The sequence below is a fragment of the Zootoca vivipara genome, chromosome 14, assembly GCF_963506605.1.
Source record: "Zootoca vivipara chromosome 14, rZooViv1.1, whole genome shotgun sequence".
Taxonomy (NCBI): domain Eukaryota; kingdom Metazoa; phylum Chordata; class Lepidosauria; order Squamata; family Lacertidae; genus Zootoca; species Zootoca vivipara.
The window spans coordinates 20,615,063-20,632,336 of NC_083289.1; positions in this window are offsets into that span (position 1 = coordinate 20,615,063).

Here is a 17,274-nt window from a genome sequence, read left to right on the forward strand (position 1 = left end):
TGCAAAATAAAATGCACCTGATTGAATACAAACAAGCAGTTTGGCATTGAACCTTACAAGGGCACACCAGAACTTGTGTTCAAAGCACAATCGTATATCGGCACCTTGTCATTTGTAACAATTTTTCTCTCTCTCCTGCTGGAAAAAATAAAATGAATTGAGTAATACGCATTACTCTGTTGCACTCTTCAGCATTATGCCTTCTCCTTATTCCTGGTTGTACTTCCCTCTCTCATAATGCTAGAATTCAGGGCCATCCAATGAAACTGAATATTGGAGAACTCAGGACAGGCAAAAGGAAGGACTTCTTCACACAGCGCATAGCTAAGATTATAGGATTTGCTCGCACAAGAAGTAGTGATGGCCACCAACTTGGATGGCTTTAAAAGAGGGCGAGACAAATTGATGGAGGAGAAGGCTATCAGTAGCAACTCTCCATGATAGCTAGGCTCTCCCTCCACTCTTGGAAGCAGCATGCATCTAAATAACAGTTGCTGGGAACTGCAAGTGGGGAGAATCCTCTTGTGCTCAGGTCCTGCTTGCAGGCTTTGCATGGACATCTGGTTGGCCACAGCGAGAGCAGAATGCTGGACTAGATGGGACATTGGCTTGATGCAGCAGCTCACTTCCAGTGTTCTTGTGTTACTTGTGGGAGCAGAGGGGTTGAAACAGCTACTGGCATCCTGAATGTGACCTTTAATGTCTGGTTAAGAAGATTCCAGGGGCAGGGCTAGGGGGTACACTCCTGTCCCAAACAGAACCAGTATGAATAATCCTGAGCTATGTGAACCAATGGTCGACTCAGTAGAAATCAGAGGTTTTATGCTCAGATATTCCTTTGCAAATCAGTGACGGGCTCAGTGGTGGCTGGTCCATTGGGGCAAATGGGGCACAACTTCAGACAGCTCTCAGGAATCTTTTGCCAGCCTGCTTTCCACTGTCCACTTCTGCCTCCTTAGTCTTCAGTGTTGCTCTTCTAGAACTCAGCAGGGAAGAGGAGGAGGAGGATGGGGCAAAACTACCATTAGTTAGCTCTGTCTCCCCCTTCTGTTGGTTTCCCTACCTGTGGCCACCACTAGCTGATGTGACTGAGCTTTCTTTCTTTCTTTCTTTCTTTCTTTCTTTCTTTCTTTCTTTCTTTCTTTCTTTCTTTCTTTCTTTCTTTCTTTCTACAATTAAAAAGTCTGCTACAGTTTCAGTCTCTTAACAACAGTAGTGTCCCAGAATGTCACAGTTTAGCTTTGCTCCCAGGGGCATTTTGGGGGGTAGGGTGGGGAGATGCCTGCACCATTGGTGGAAGTTTTTATTTATTTGATTTACTTATAGCCCACCCTAAACTACATGGCCCCAGAGCAGTGATACAATATACAACAAAAAATTATTCAAATTCCTCCCTTCAAAAATTGCCCATCCCACCAAAGTGTGTTACCCTTTCCTAAAATCTTGGGCTCAGCGTTCTTGAGAACCAGCATGTCAGTTTTCCCTTCCACCTGACAGGCTGTTTTTCTTTTTATGGGGAAGCATTCAGACACGTAACCTTGTCCAGCCCAGGAAAAGCTTTACCACTTGGTTTATTCATTTTTATTTATTTCACAAAATTCATACACCGCTTGATCGTAAAAGAAAAACCTCAAAGCGGTTTATAAAAAGATAAAACGATAAAATCAAGGGGGGGAAATACTCTGGAAAAATAAAATACTTAAAATACTTAAAAACAATTTAAATTCACACCAGCATTTCTAAGCGGTTGGGTAGGCTTGCCTGAACAAGAATGTTCTTAGCAGGCACTGAAAATATTACAGTGAAGGGGCGTGCTTGCTATCAATAGGCAGGGAGTTCCAAAGTGTTAAGTGCTGCCACACTAAATAAAGTTCTTACAAATGAAGAACAGGTATTATGTAGCAGTGCCTGTAGCAGTGCCAATTCTGACGATCAATAGAGCCAAGTGGGCTTGTGGGACAAGGTGTTCTTGTAGGTAAACTGGTCCCAAGTTGTTTATATGTTAATAGTTACACCTTGAACCTGAACTCTTACCAGAGCTAATTGTTTCTTCATTTATATAGAAAAGACGCTTCTCAGCCAATGATTTGGTTTAGGGATAACATGTTTAGGTTAGTCCAATTAACACCAGTTATTCAGTAACCGGAAATTTCCAGCCATTTTATTTCTTGTAATAAGCCCTCAAGAAGCAGCCTTAGTCACTTGCTTATGTTACCAAATTCTGCTTTCAGAATCAGTAAATACCCATTCTTTAAAGGAAACAAAAGTTCTGCTTAGACCAAATCCCATGAACCAGCCCGCTGGAAGAGATCTGGTGTTGCTACAGCAGGACAAACCCCCTCCATCCCATGCTAGCCACATGGGATTCAAACTGTTGGTCTGCACTGGCACAGCCCCAGCTCTTGGTGCAGCTGCAGACACTCAAAGCGGATCTCCTCCATCAAACGCGGCCTTTGTTGTGCAAGAAAGAGGGTAACAGAGAGTCAGAACGGGTAGGTCCATTCTGGCCCATAAAACCTCATTCTCCCTCCCACAGACAGACTGCTTCAGTGGAAGCTGCCTCCTGGTCACTGACCACAAAAGCATTTATGACCTCTTTCCTGTCCATTTATGTAAACGGCTCCAGAAATCTGTTTAGTGCAAAGGCAAGTGTTTTTGTTGATTGGGGAAGACCTCCAGTGGCGGATGATGCAACGCTATTTAGAGCAGGAACTCCCAAATTGCATGCTGGAGCCAGACTTTTGTGACACAAGGAATGGGTTTAAATCAGGCATAGGCGCAAACAGCCGTCCAGATGTTTTGGGACTACAACTCTCATCATCCCTAGCTAACAGGACCAGTGGTCAGGGATGATGGGAATTGTAGTCCCAAAACATCTGGAGGGCAGAGTTTGCCTGTGCCTGGTTTGAATCATCGTCTTCATCAAACCTTTCCATGAGCCCCAAAGTCCCCACTCATCCAGGAAACATAAGGAGTCTCTGCATGAGTGACTGCTCTGGGCTTGCCTCTTACTGATCCACCTCTGTTTGGCATAGGAGTGATTCTGCCACACCTTTTCATCAGTCATCGGCTCACTTAATCTCTCCCCCAACAGTTACCCACCTTTAGAAGAGTATGCCTGCCTGTGTAGCTGCTCTAGGCAGTCATTCTGAACTAGGGATGGATGGATATCAAACTTAGTTCCTCATTTTTCCAGTCTTAAATGTAATTTGGCACAAGTTGGGAAGATCAACCTTCTGTCCACCCCTAATTATATAAAGAAATCTGGATGAATTGATCTAAAATAATTTCTTGTTCTTTGGTTTTTATATTTGTTATTCCTAATGAGACTGATATCCTAATTTCCTCATTAATCCTACAAATAAAAAAGTACAGAGAGAGACACCAACTCTGTGAATACCTGTGGACTTCAGGGTCAGACCATAGCTCAGTGCTGGAGCACTGAATCTTACATACAGAAGGTCCCAGGTTCAATCCCCAACATCTCCAAGTAGGGCAGGAAGAGACCTCAGTCTGAAACATTGGACTACCACTCCCATCATCCCTGGCCACTGGCTAGGAATGATGGGAGTTGTAGTCCAACAAAATCTAAGATTGAGACAGGCTGGTGCAGACAATTCTGAGCTAGATGACCAATGGTCTGACCGGTATAAGACAGGTCTCTGTGTTCCTTCATCGACCTATATGCTGAACTAGATGGCTCCCTGCATTTTCTTGCAGAGTTCTGTTCTGGATGGGGCCTTATGTACTAGCCTCCCTTCCTCCAGCTGTTTTTTCCAGATGTTGTGATTTTCGTGAAGGGTACCACTGTCTTGTGGCTTCTGGTACACTGGTGGCAGTGGCTAGCTTTTGGTTTTGTGTTCCTTTAAATCTGTAGACCCAAACAGAAGCAAAAAATCTAGAAGTTGCCTCTTATTTTTAGCCTGACAACAACCCACTAAGCCAGCAGTAATTTTCTGCCCTCAGGCAGCAAACTTGTGACAGGCTATAGGGTGAAGGAAAACAACATCATAAGATCCCAGGACTCATGATGTTTGCTGTGTATCCAGATTTTCAATGGGCTTCTGAGGTCTTTTATTATGTCATCTCCTTTTTTCAAAAATTGCTTTATTATTAATATCAATAATTATTATTTTATACTCAATGTTTTGCTTCAATTTATAACCATCTACTTCCCTCTTCTTTTTAAAAAGGAATATTATTAAGCATGTAAGCTGTGAACTTGGAAGTCACAGATTAACATTTTGCCATTGTCATAAACCCAGCTGCCCTTTAGCAAGCCACAGTCTCAGTACCCAATCTGCAATTATTAGGAATGACGAATAGCAATGCATCTTAATTATTATTAAATGACTTCACTAGCTCTCTGTACTTTCTGACCACAAATCAATGTCTGAGTAATTAACCTCTAACTCCATATATGATTTATGACCCAGGCTGCATTAAAGCACTATTATACTTTAAGAGTCATGACTTTCTCCCAAAGAATCATAGGAACTGTAGTTTGCTATGGGTGCTTGGGGTAACTAAAGGTAAAGGCACCCCCTGACCATTAGGTCCAGTCATGACTGATTCTTGGGTTGCGCGCTCATCTCGCATTATTGGCTGAGGGAGCCGGCGTATAGCTTCCAGGTCATGTGGCCAGCATGACAAAGCCGCTTCTGGCAAACCAGAGCAGCACATGGAAATGCCGTTTACCTTCCCGCTATAGCGGTTCCTATTTATCTACTTGCATTTTGATGTGCTTTCGAACTGCTAGGTTGGCAGGAGCTGGGACCGAGCAACGGGAGCTCACCCCGTCACAGGGATTCGAACCGCCGACCTTCTGATCAGCAATCCCTAGGCTCAGTGGTTTAGCCCACAGCGCCACCTGGGTCCCTTGCTTGGGGTAACTAAGTGGCCCCTCTTCTCCTGACAGAGCTACAATTCCATGAATTCCCTAGGAAGAGGAACTGATGGTTAAACCTCTCTGGAGATTGTAGCTCTTTGAGGGAAATAGGGTCTTCTAACAGCTCAGCTGATAAACTACAGCTGAGCATCATTTTATCTCCTAATATGCTGTTGTTGGTCAGAACTGAACTGGAGGTTGTACAAGGAGACAGCTAGACTGATGGCTCATACGCACCAAGAACTATACATTTAGTATTGTGGGCTCAAACTGTGAAACAACTAGCTGAGACCAGACACAAGCTCCCTTCCTGTTGAACTTCCGGTCCTTGGAGAAGACATTAAAAAAATAATCAGCAGTCATTTCAAGTACCGTAATCTTTTCTGACCACCACCCCCCCCCCCCGCTGCTCCCCTGTTAATTTTAACTGATTTTAACTTTGTTGTACCTTTTATAACCTTAAGGCAACTTCAGAGACTATGGTATTAAGCAACATAGAAATAGCTAAAATTAATAAATGAAATTAATAAATATTTGACCCTTTCCTTCTGGGGACTAGGCCTGGTGCTGATCCTGATGGACAGCGTGCCCTGGAATAACCTCAAAACTCGCCTGCAGCAGCACACTGTAAGAGTAATGATCAGAAGTGATGGGCAGATGTCTTTTGGGGAAGCTTGCTTGCTGTTCCTGATCTTCTGGGAAACCCCAGTAATCTTCTGAGAGCCCCAGGGTGCCGAGAAACACGGCTTTTGAATTGCTGGGTTAAACCACCGCATGTCATGAAATGCCCCTACAGACACAGATGAGCTGGTATTATGGAATCCAAATTTCCTGTTCTTTCCAAATTTAACCTTAAAAAAAGAGATTAATTTCCTTTGTGTTTTTGACAGTGGAATGCAAAACGAGCAAAAATCTATGCTTGTTTTGTGGTGGGTTTTTTTCCCTTCGTTCTTTTCAAATGAGCAACCTGTGGCTCATTAAGAACAGCTTTGAGATTTCAAACTGTGCCCGCAGCATATTTAGACGAGAGATAAGCTGGAATATCTGTAAATCATGGTTTTATGTATTTGTGGCCAGGGAGAGCTGGAATATATTGTTCATTATGTACCATATCACTCCCTGGAAAGTATCTCCTGGGGATAGATTTCTCAAAGGGGTAATTCAGAGAGTTTCCATTTTGAGAGCAGAGAAAACATAAAGAGGCCGTCTTAGACCCAATTAGACCACTGGTCCATCTAGCCCAATATTGTCTACACAGACTGGCAGTGACTCTTCAAGGTTTCAGACTCAGATCTCTCCAAGGCCTACCTGGATGTACCAGGGAGAGAACCCAGGACCTTCTGAATGCAAAGCAAATGCTTAGAGACCTCCTTCCCCAATGTTTCTTTCTTGCTGATGGAATGGGGATAAATATACTACTTATAAGGTTTGCGTTCAAACTGGACTGGACCTAATGGTCAGGGGTTCCTTTACCTTTACCTAAGGTTTGTGTATTTTAGGTTGCCATGTGTCCTCTTTGTCCAGGACACACCCTCTTTTTCAGGGGTAAAATTTCTGTCCAGGTGGATTTTTTAAATTTGCCAAAATGTCTCTCTGGCTCTACTTTCTGGATGAGACATAGACATAACTGGTGCTTGAAGATTGCTTTCCTCTTCTCTTTTCCTGCCCCCCTCAGCAATATATCACAGCTTCTATAGCCTAGATCACGGGTGTCAAACCCAAGGCCCGCGGGCCAAATCCGGCCCGCCAGACCTCATCATGTGGCCCGCGTGGCCGCCAGCCTTCACCCCCGCTGCCGCCACTAGCGCTCGGCCCACGGCCGGATCGGGCCCCGCCGCCTCCGCTAGCGGCCTACCGCCTCCTTCAGCGCTCGGCCCATGGCCGGATCGGGCCCCGCCTCCAGCGCTAGCGGCCTCTCGCCGCCTCCAACGCTCGGCCTATGGCCGGATTGGGCCCCGCCTCCAGCGCTAGCGGCCTCTCGCCGCCTCCAACGCTCGGCCTATGGCCGGATCGGGCCCCGCCTCCAGCGCTAGCGGCCTCTCGCCGCCTCCAGCGCTCGGCCTATGGCCGGATCGGGCCCCGCCTCCAGCGCTAGCGGCCTCTCGCCGCCTCCAGCGCTCGGCCTAAGGCCGGATCGGGCCCCGCCTCCAGCGCTAGCGGCCTCTCCCCGCCTCCAGCGCTCGGCCTACGGCCGGATCGGGCCCCTCCTCCACCGCTAGCGGCCTCCCGGCGCCTCCAGCGCCCGGCCTACGGCCGGATCGAGCCCTGCCTCCGCCGCTAGCGGCCTCTCGCCGCCTCCAGTGCTCGGCCTACGGCCGGATCGGGCCCCTCCTCCACCGCTAGCGGCCTCCCGTCGCCTCCAGCGCCCGGCCTACGGCCAGATCGAGCCCTGCCTCCGCCGCTAGCGGCCTCCCGCCGCCTCTGGCACTCTGGCTACGGCCGGATTGGGCCCCTCCTCCACCGCTAGCGGCCTCCCGCCACCTCCATCGCTCGGCCTACGGCCGGATCGGGCCCCGCCTCTGCCGCTAGCGGCCTCCCGCCGCCTCTGGCACTCGGGCTATGGCCGGATCGGGCCCTGCCTCCGTCGCTAGCGGCCTCCTGCCGCCTCCATCGCTTGGCCCACGGCCGGATCGAGCCCCGCCTCCAGCGCTAGCGGCCTCCCGCCGCCGTCGCTAGCCTCCCACCAGATCGCCGCCTCCCCCACTCGGCCTAGGGCCGGATCAGGCCCCCGCCAACACCACTAACCTGCTGCCTCGCCGCCACCCGCCCGCACTCCCTGCACAAAAAGGTAATGTTGCTGTGCATGCCTTTAAAGTCTTTTTTTAAAAATAATTTTTATTGATTTTAATATAGACAAAACAGAGCAAAACATAATATATATACTCCATCCTTCTTCCCTCCCTCCCCCCACAAGTCCACTTCTGCCACCAGTAGACCCCGTGGGCATTGAGAGTCAAAGGTGGTCCATTTTAAAGCTGGGTTTGTCCTCCCCCCTCTTCCCCCCTGACCCCCCCCTGATACCTCTTTTAAAGGGTATTTTCCCTACAGATACAACCGGCCCTTTGAGGGTGACCAAAAATTCTGATGCGGCCCCCGATGAATTTGAGTTTGACACCCCTGGCCTAGATAGAGTAGGGGTATTTAAAATGATAGTCGTCATAGTGTCCTCTTTTTTGCTCTTCAAAATATAGCAACCCTAGGTTTAGCTAGACAGAATTCCTTTACCCAACGTGTGTGCAATGTGTTAAGGACTCTAAAATGCATCACAATCTTGGTATGTTTCCTGCATTTGTCAAACCAGCATTAAAACATTTGAGCATGTTTTACTATACTGCTCACACTATAAAGACATTCATTCCCTATATATCACACATTTTTTTATTCAAATTCCCAGCCAAACCAGATCATTTTTACACTTCCCTCCTCCACTAACAAAATCACCATCAATGTGACAAAATTTCCTGAAATTCAGCACACATTGCTAGGAACCAGATGATTAAAGCTCTTTACCAACCACACTAACACTCATTCTAGAGTGTGAGTAAATGTGCAAAAATGCACAGACGTATCCTAGCTTTCTGTTGTGCTGTTGATCCTAAATTTTCTTTTGCCTGGAAATTGTAAACTTATGGGACTGCATTCTAGTGGCTGATCTGAGACCATAACAATGTTAGTAGATTGATAGATTGTATTTTTGTGATGACCAGTGTTTTTTTAGCAAATAAATTTGGCTGACACCTGACTGACAGTGGGGAGGGTTGTCTTGCTGGAACAGATCAATATATTTTCTTTTGTTTACAGACCTAGGTTTACAACAGCAGCCAGGCAGGTGCCTTTGGGGGCCCCCAAGCAGGGTGCGATGGCACATCGCAGCCATCAGCTCCTGCTTCTCAGACATGTACTGCCTCTGAACATGGAAAGTCATTTATCTACGTACAACACCTATAGATCCTATCCTCGACTTTGTTGAATCCTTGTATTACTCACGTTTTGAAGACATGGGCACCCATTTCTTGCAGTGAGCGAAATGCATGCTCAAATGTTTGCGTAGGACATTACAAGCTAGACAGTGACATTGTCAAGAGGGAAGCATGAGCCTTTTTTCCATTTTCTTTAAAATACTTAAAGGATTAGGAGGATTTTAAGTTTTGATGACTTGCATTTCTTAAAAACTATGTTCACATCCTTCTGGATTAATTGTTTGATGTGCTATGGTGCCGGTTGCCTCCAGGGCAGATTTGGGTGGCTGGTTTCAGGGTGAAGAGGGGAAGAAATTGAAGTCTTGTTATGTGAGAGGAAATCTGCTGGTGTGATGCTGGATGTTGCTCAACATTCTTTAAATATATATTTACCGGTAAATATATTATTCTTCAAATATATATTTTGTTTTACAGTGTACAGTATATAAACAAAAGCAGGTGTTTTATAGAAACCAGCTGTGGGGAACAACAGGTATGGGGGAGGTGAATGTCTATCTGGTCTTGTGGAATGCTCCACAAACCACACCTCCTTCCAACAGACCACACCCCTCACAGGCTCTGGTTTGCACTCTCCATAAGTGTTTTTATCTGGCTTTTTCCTTTGGCCCTGCCCACCACTGCAGCGTGGCCTCTGGAAGTAGGCTTGCTACCTTTGGTCAGGCAAAATAAAGAACAGGTCGGGCAAAATATGGGATAGATTGGGGGTTGGGGGTAGGCTAAAAATTACTTTACCTGGTACAGAAATTACATCAAAGCAATCCTTTACAATGGCACATGGGGTCCGACCAACCCGCCTCTGCCTGCACAAAAACTCTCTCCATGCCCCCATTCTCCACCAGGGCCATGCAAACTTCCTCTCTTGCTCTCTGAGTCCGACCCGGACCATCCCCTCCCCCTCTGCCCACACCAGATCAGACCCCTTGAAACTTCCTCTCACACTCTCCATCCCACCCGTCTGCGCAAATTGTGAGACTCTCCCATAGCAGGCCCAAACCCGCTCTCCCCAACCCACCTTCTGCATGTGCATAAACTCTCTCAAACTCCTCCTCCCGGCCCTCTGTCCATGTCCTGTACAAACTCCCACTCAGGCTCTCCTTCTCTTTCTCCCACTGCATACACCCTCTGACCATACAGCTTTGAGAATGAGCATGAGCATGAATACTTGGAAGGAAAAAAAAGGTGTCCGTTTGAAGCCCAAACAGGACAGGGGACACTTTTCTCCAAACAAAAAGATGATCACTTTTGTCTAGGGACCCGTGGCAACCCTATCTGGAAGCATTCTCAGAAACAAATGAGGCCCTTGGATGGAAAAATATCACCCACCCCTGAGATAAGATGTCCGATTAGACAAAGCTTTGTGTCCTTGGGTAGGGATCGGAGAATTCTTACAGAAGCGAGAGTGAATATTGCTGGTGTTTGCAATTTGATGGGAAGAGGAATTGTTGCTCTGTGTGGTAAACAGAGGTTTCATAACACCTCTCAGCACCCTTAACGAACTACAGTTCCCAATATTATTTGGGGGAAGCCATAGCTGTTATAAGTGGTGTCACAGCGCTTTAATGTGAAGTGTGGATGTGGCCTCTGCACTAGAATTCACTCAACACTCTCCTGCAGTGATGCAGTGGCTAGTTGTCTTCCAAGGAAGTTTATCTGCTATTCTTGCTCTTTCTGCTGAGTGACCCTTGCTCGGTTTTTGAGGCATACACAGTTCCCCAGGACACCATCTGAAAATGGCACTCCTCTGGTGCTCAGCCTGCCTAAGCTGCGGTTTCTGTCGCCAGAACTTCGATGTACCCTGGGTGCTTTTCTGAAATGCTTTGCCGCTGGCATCGAAGAAAAAGAAAAAAAGCCCAGAGACGTGCCACTTTTCCAGCGCATGTTTCCAGCGATCGGTGATAGATGGCCCAGCCACCCGTCAGCCCATCAAAAGGGTTGCCACCTGTTGTGGGAAACAAAAGCAGGCCCTGCTAATCTGCATATCTGTGCGTGCTAATTGACGCGATGTGGGAAGCGTGCCAAAACACCAGGGCTGCTTCCTAACGGCAATCCAAACAAACGAGGTAGCAGATGTGACTGGTGAGCCTGAAGCAGTCCAGGTGGCCAATATTCTGCTCAGTAGTCTGCTCTTTTCTCCCGGTGGTCCTGTCAAGTGGTACGGAGGTGGCCCCAAAATGAAGCACCACAGCAGAACTACCTTTGCAAAAAAAAAACAAACAAACATGTCCGGTGGTGTATTGTGCTCTGTGGCATCCAATGGCGGAGTGGTTTCTTCTTTGCATTAATTAGCCAGCATTGACTATGCAGCGAAGTGGGCACAGTATCCCCGCTGTTCCCATTTGAACAAAACAATCCACACACAGGCCATTCTACACTTTTTCGATTCTTCAAAAACAAACAAAACAAAACCCCACACCTAACTTCAGCCAGCAACCCATCTGCCCAGAATGGGTTTATACTTCTGCTGTACCTTTGAATGGTTCACAACTGAATCTAAAACAAGATCCATTCTTGAAAGAGGAAAGTCGTCGATAGACGCTGAAAGGACAGTAGAGATTGTGCCTGCCTGATATGCAGCAGGAGAAAGTTTCAAGGGGTCAGTGCCACCCCACTGCTGAAGGGACCTCCATGTGTGATGGCCTCTTCAGAAGGTCCTTTCCTGAAGAGCTCAGTGATCCATCTGGGCATATAGGAGCTAAGACTATCTTTTAGGTATATATTTTAGACATATGAAAAACATCCATGCTTGTTTTATTTACATTTTTAATACCACCCTTTCTCCAAAAAACAAACAAACCTCAGGGTAGCTGTCTTAAAATGCACACTCAAAAGAGGTAGAGGCTGAAGGTACAGTTAGGTTTGTCTCTTTTCTCTCTCTTGTCTTGTACGTTTCCCTCCCACAATCCTTTGGGGATTTCTTGATCTCCTCTGGCCATCGCACTCATGTTTCTTTGGCTCCTCTCCTGCCCTTGTGGTTTCGCATTTACTTGGCTTCTTAAACAATGAAACCGAGTGGAGAAAAAGAGCCCTGCCTGCACACAGTAACTGAGGGTGTCCGTCCGCGCAGACAAGGATGGCTTATGAATACTAACGAACCCAACAAGGTAGCATTGACGGCTTCTCAGGACTCGTTCCTAGAAAGCCCGCCTGTGAGCCAGAGCTCTGAGCCAGGCCCTCTTGTGCTGCCCTCTCAGTTCCACAAAAGCTTCCCTCCTTTCTCTTTTTCACTGGGCAAGGAAGTGGAAACACAAAATGCTCTGGAGGCCTACTGTAGAAGGTATCAGCTGTTTATACAACTGGGTGGGGGCCAGAAAACAACAGACCAGGAGCCCAAATCTCTCTCTAACCCTCAGGAGTCTCTGCAGGCCATGCCCCTCCCCATCAGTGGCACTTAGAGTTGCCAGATCTCCAGGGCTAGATCTTCCAGAGATGATTGAATCTCTGCTTTATGTCGGGGATGGGGGACCCTGTGGCGCCCTCCAGATGCTGTTGGGCGTGGGTGGCACTGTGGTCTAAACCACTGAGCCTCTTGGGCTTGCCGATAGGAAGGTCGGTGGTTCGAATCCCCGCAACGAGGTGAGCTCCCGTTGCTCGGTCCCAGCTCCTGACAGCCTAGCAGTTCAAAAGCATGCCAGTGCAAGTAGATAAATAGGTAGTGCTGTGGCAGGAAGGTAAACGGTATTTCCGTGTGCTCTGTCACAGTGTTCTGTTGCACCAGAAGCGGTTTAGTCATGCTGGCCGCAGGCCCGGCTCTAGGGGTAGTCTCGGTGGTACGGGGCGCCAGGGCGCTGGGCCGGCAGGAGAGTGCTGCACGGCGAAGCTGCGCGGAAGCCGTGCTGCGTGCTGCGCCCGCCCACCAGGGCGGGGGTGCTGGAGTGATCTCTGCGCCACGGCGCCCGACCGGCTTGAGACGGCCCTGGCTGGCCACATGATCCGGAAAGCTGTCTGTGAACAAACACCGGCTCCCTTGGCCTGAAAGCGAGATGAGCTCCACAACCCCATAGTCGCCTTTGACTGGACTTAACCGTTCAGGAGTCCTTTACCTTTACCTTTTTTTTGGTTTATTCCAACTCCCATCAGCCCCAGTCAGAATAGCCAATGGTGAGGGATGATGGGAGATACAGTTCACCAATATCCCTCAGATGAAAACAAGGACATTTCTCACTCTCCCCTCCCAACTGACCCTTCTCGACCCCCAATTTTTGTACCCTACCCCACCCCGAGAGCATTTCCTATCAGAAGACAGGTGAGTGCCATCACCATCCTGAGAAAACCCCCAAAAGCACACACCAATAAATAAATTTTAGAAAGAGGCAAGATGAGATGTGGAAGCACAAAGCCTTTTACATACCGGTACATATATATATATATATATTCAAGACTCCTTGTGCTGTGCTCCATTCCACTCCCCCCCTTCTTCCCGCCCAGAGTGGCCCTGTCCTCTGCCTGCCCCTCAGAGTTGGCATGTCGGGCGAGGCTGGGCCTTGGTGGTGGTGGCCTCTCCTCCTCCATCAGCTGCTATGAGCTGCCCAAGGGAGGAGGCCAGCAGCAGCAGCCATGCAGAGGCCATGCAGAGGCAAAAGGATGCTTCCTCACTGCCGCTGCTGCTCATCTTCCTCCCTGAGCTCGGTGGCAGCAGCACTGGCAGAGGAAATAGGGACATTGTGGGATCGAATCAGAAGCAGGGATGGCTTTAATAATTCTGGGACTGTCTCGGGAAATTTGGGACACTTGGAGGGTAGCCATATTGACTACCTCTGCTGAATAGCACCATATTTTAGAACGCTATAATTATGTGGTTTTACTGCCCAAGGTGTTTGTGGGATTTTCCGCTTCAGTTGTCAAAACATTGCCTTGCCTCAGATACTGACTGTGTATATACCATTCGCTTAATGCATATTGCTTATGGAAACTCCAGTTTACCCCTCACAGAACTATAATTCCCAGCACCCTTAGCAAACCTCGGTACCCAGAATTCTTTGATGGGGGAAATGTGCCGTAACTGCACAGTGTATGCATGCAGCCAGTATTTGAGGCCAGGTAAAATTTTGTGCAGTTTGATTTGGGGGCGGGGGAGGCAGAGAATTGGAAGTGGATACCGTGGTTGTATCGTAAATTACTCCCTCAAATGTAGATCAAATGACTCATGAAAACCAGTTCCTGGTTGACTCAGCAGAAGGGCAGACATTTAGGAGCTAGCTTGAAACAAAGCTCATATGTTTCTCCAGCTGTTCAATGAAGCATTTGTTCTGCATTGGACTTCCCCTTGAAGGCCACACACAGGACCCCAGAATTAGGCCAGCTTGCATGAATCTCGGGATAATGTACGGTAGGTATGGGACCCCAGAGAGTTCTATTACAATACTTACCAAATTATTTGAAGGCGTTTTGCAGCATTTTAAAGCTGCCCAGGTCTTAAACTCAGCCTTAGTGGGTACTAGAGACGGAGCCTATTCTATGGTGTCGCCATTGCAGTGCCGGGGAGTCCAATCCATATTTTAGGTGTGTTCGAGTTCACCAGGGTTTCAAGAACTTCCAGTCCAGATCTTACACAAAACTCTTTTTAAAAAAACAGGCCCCGAGGCAACAGAGAAGATTTATGGTGGGCTTTTCCAGTACCTAATGGTTGTTTGAGTTTGTGGTAAATAAATTGTTTTGGTCCCAAACCTCGGTGCGAAGTGTACATCTATATACACACGTGCGCGCACAGGCTGCTCTGTATTGATTTAACTGCAGCTGTTTTAATACGATAATAACTTTGATTGTGGTTTTATTGCGTTGTGATTATTCAGAAAGCACTAAGCTTTTGGGACTGGTTTTCACATCTGGAATTTTGAGTTAAGTGATATGGGTGTCATAGCTGCCAACCCTCCCGTTTTTTGTGGGAAACTCCCTTATTTCAATCTGTTTCCCGCTGCTATCCCGGATTGTTAGATATCCTGTAATTTTCCCAGATTTTAAAGGAAGCAGCTCCTCTCCCTCCCTGCCGGCCAGGGAGGCTCCACTCGGCACCCCTCCCCCCGCGAGCCAGCAGCTAGCCGCCGCCTGGTAAAATGACTCGCTTGGCGGCTGGCTGCTCGCTCACTTGCCGAGTGCTGCCGGAAATCGCCTCTGCGCATGCCCGGGCATGCACAGAACCGATTTCCGGTGCCGCTCTGCCCATGTCTGGGCACCGGAAATCGCTTCTGTGCATGTCCATACATGCGCAGAAGCGATTTCCAGTGCCCAGACATGCGGACATGGGCAGCCCAGCACCGGAAGTCACTTCTGCGCATGTCTGGACATGTGCAGAACCGATTTCCGGTGCTGTGCCACTGGGTGAGGCTGCTGATCCCTTATTTTCCAATCCGGAAGTTGACAGCTATGATGGGTGTCAGTCATGAAATGGCTGTCTGGGGATGTGACATAGCACAAAATGGCCACCACATCCAAAAGGGCAGAGAAGGAGACAGATTCCCCCATCACGCACCCCAACATTGGGGAGGGGGTGGGATTAAGGCAAATACAGGTTTGAAAACTCACACAGAGATGGGATTACAGAACCTGGGTAAAAGCCAGGCTGCTGCACAGGGGATCCCAGAATGTTGCTTCAGAAGCATATTTTTAAAGGTTTAAAGATCTTTCAAAGATGCAGCCTGGTGTCTCTCCAACCGCAAGACACCCCAAAGAAATACTAGCACACCTTGTGCCCACCAGAACTTGTTGGACTACACCTCCCATCATCCTTGACCATTGGCCATGCTATCTGGGGCTGATGGGAGTTGGAGTCCCGCAACATTTAGAGGCCTGCAAGATGGCCGTTCCTATGATGCAAGGATATTAGGACCTAGAGTAGGCATGATGCCCTCCTAACTCCCAATACTGTTGAACTCCAACTCCCATCAGCCCCAGCCAGAATGGCCAATGTTCAGGGATGATGGGAATTGTAGTCCAACAACAGCAGTATAGAAAGTGCCAGAGCATTGGGAAGAATCAATTTAGGGAGCATGGGAACAGAGAGCAGTGTCTCGGAAACAAGACTCCATCTCATGACCTAAGTGAAGCTTGTAAATCAGCCTCTCATCTGGAAGGAAGATTTACTGGAAATTAGTCTGAGAAGATTTTTGCACAACAGTTCTTTTGCAATATTACCGGTAGGCTGCATTAAAAGCAGGGACTTGGAGATTACAACAAAGTCCTTTATCATTGCAGCAACATTGCTTTTTGTAATTAGCTGGAATCAATTTATGGCTTCCACAGTGCACTTAATTTAGCACTATGTTACCCAGCAATGCACTTTCCCATGACAAAAACCCTAATATAATGCTTACACACAAAACTAGGTCCCGTTCCACAAAGGTCTTTTCCAATATTAATTAAAAGTTTCCTGTTTGCAAGTCTTGCCTGTTTTATTGCTTCCTGTTGAGTGTGGCTAGGGCCTTAGTAATTACTCTCCTCTTAATCGCTCCTTAAATAGCTTGTCTTAAACATGGGGTGGAGGAAGGGGACATCAATCACTGAGTACAGTAATCCCCCTGCCACAGTTCAGCAGGAAGCAATGAAACAGGCAGGATCTGAAAACAGGAAACTTTTATTTAAAGGCACAGTAATAATGAAAAGTCTCTCTTTTCTTTTCCTTTTATAATTTTTTTATTAGTTTTACATAAAAGTTATACACCATAAACATAACATTTTCACACATGAAGAAAAGGGTTCTTTCGAAACTTGAGACCTCCTTCCTTCCCTCCATGGGTTCCAATTCTAAATTCTATTCGTGCATCTTTTACTATAATCTATCTGTTATATATAACCATGGTTATATAACAAATCCATCACAAGTGTCATTGCATTCCTGCCAATGATTTCAACTGTTTACAGTGATCTCTCAAATAGGTTGGAAAGTTATAATCATGAAAAGTCTCAGTAATGTTTTGCCTGTTCAATATGGTTCTACAGCTGCACTTTATTGTACCCCTCCCCCAATGACAAATACAGTCTGGCAGGACTGCAACAATTTGACAACAATATATCCTGTTGTTGTTGTTTTAAAAAGCAAATGAACAAAGACTGGCAATTTTTAAAAAAGTGGTTAATGTGGATGGAACTTGATAAATCTCCCTTAAAATGCTTTTGGGGTTTGAGGAATCAAACTTTTTCAAAGAATAAAGGGGCCTCAAAAGCAATATATTGGAATCCAATGTTTTTGAAATCATAAGACTCTTCCTCAGAGGCTTAAGCCAAAAAGATAGACACCTAGGATCAAATTTCCCATCTATTTACATTTTGGCAAAACGCAAACTGAGCACTTCAAACTGTGCCTGGAAATTCACCAGACATCTCTAAAGTTCTTTGCATACTGGCGGCAAGATATGTTGCCACTGGCACTGACTGGTCCCAGTCACGAAGAGACTGACATATCTGAGCAGAAGG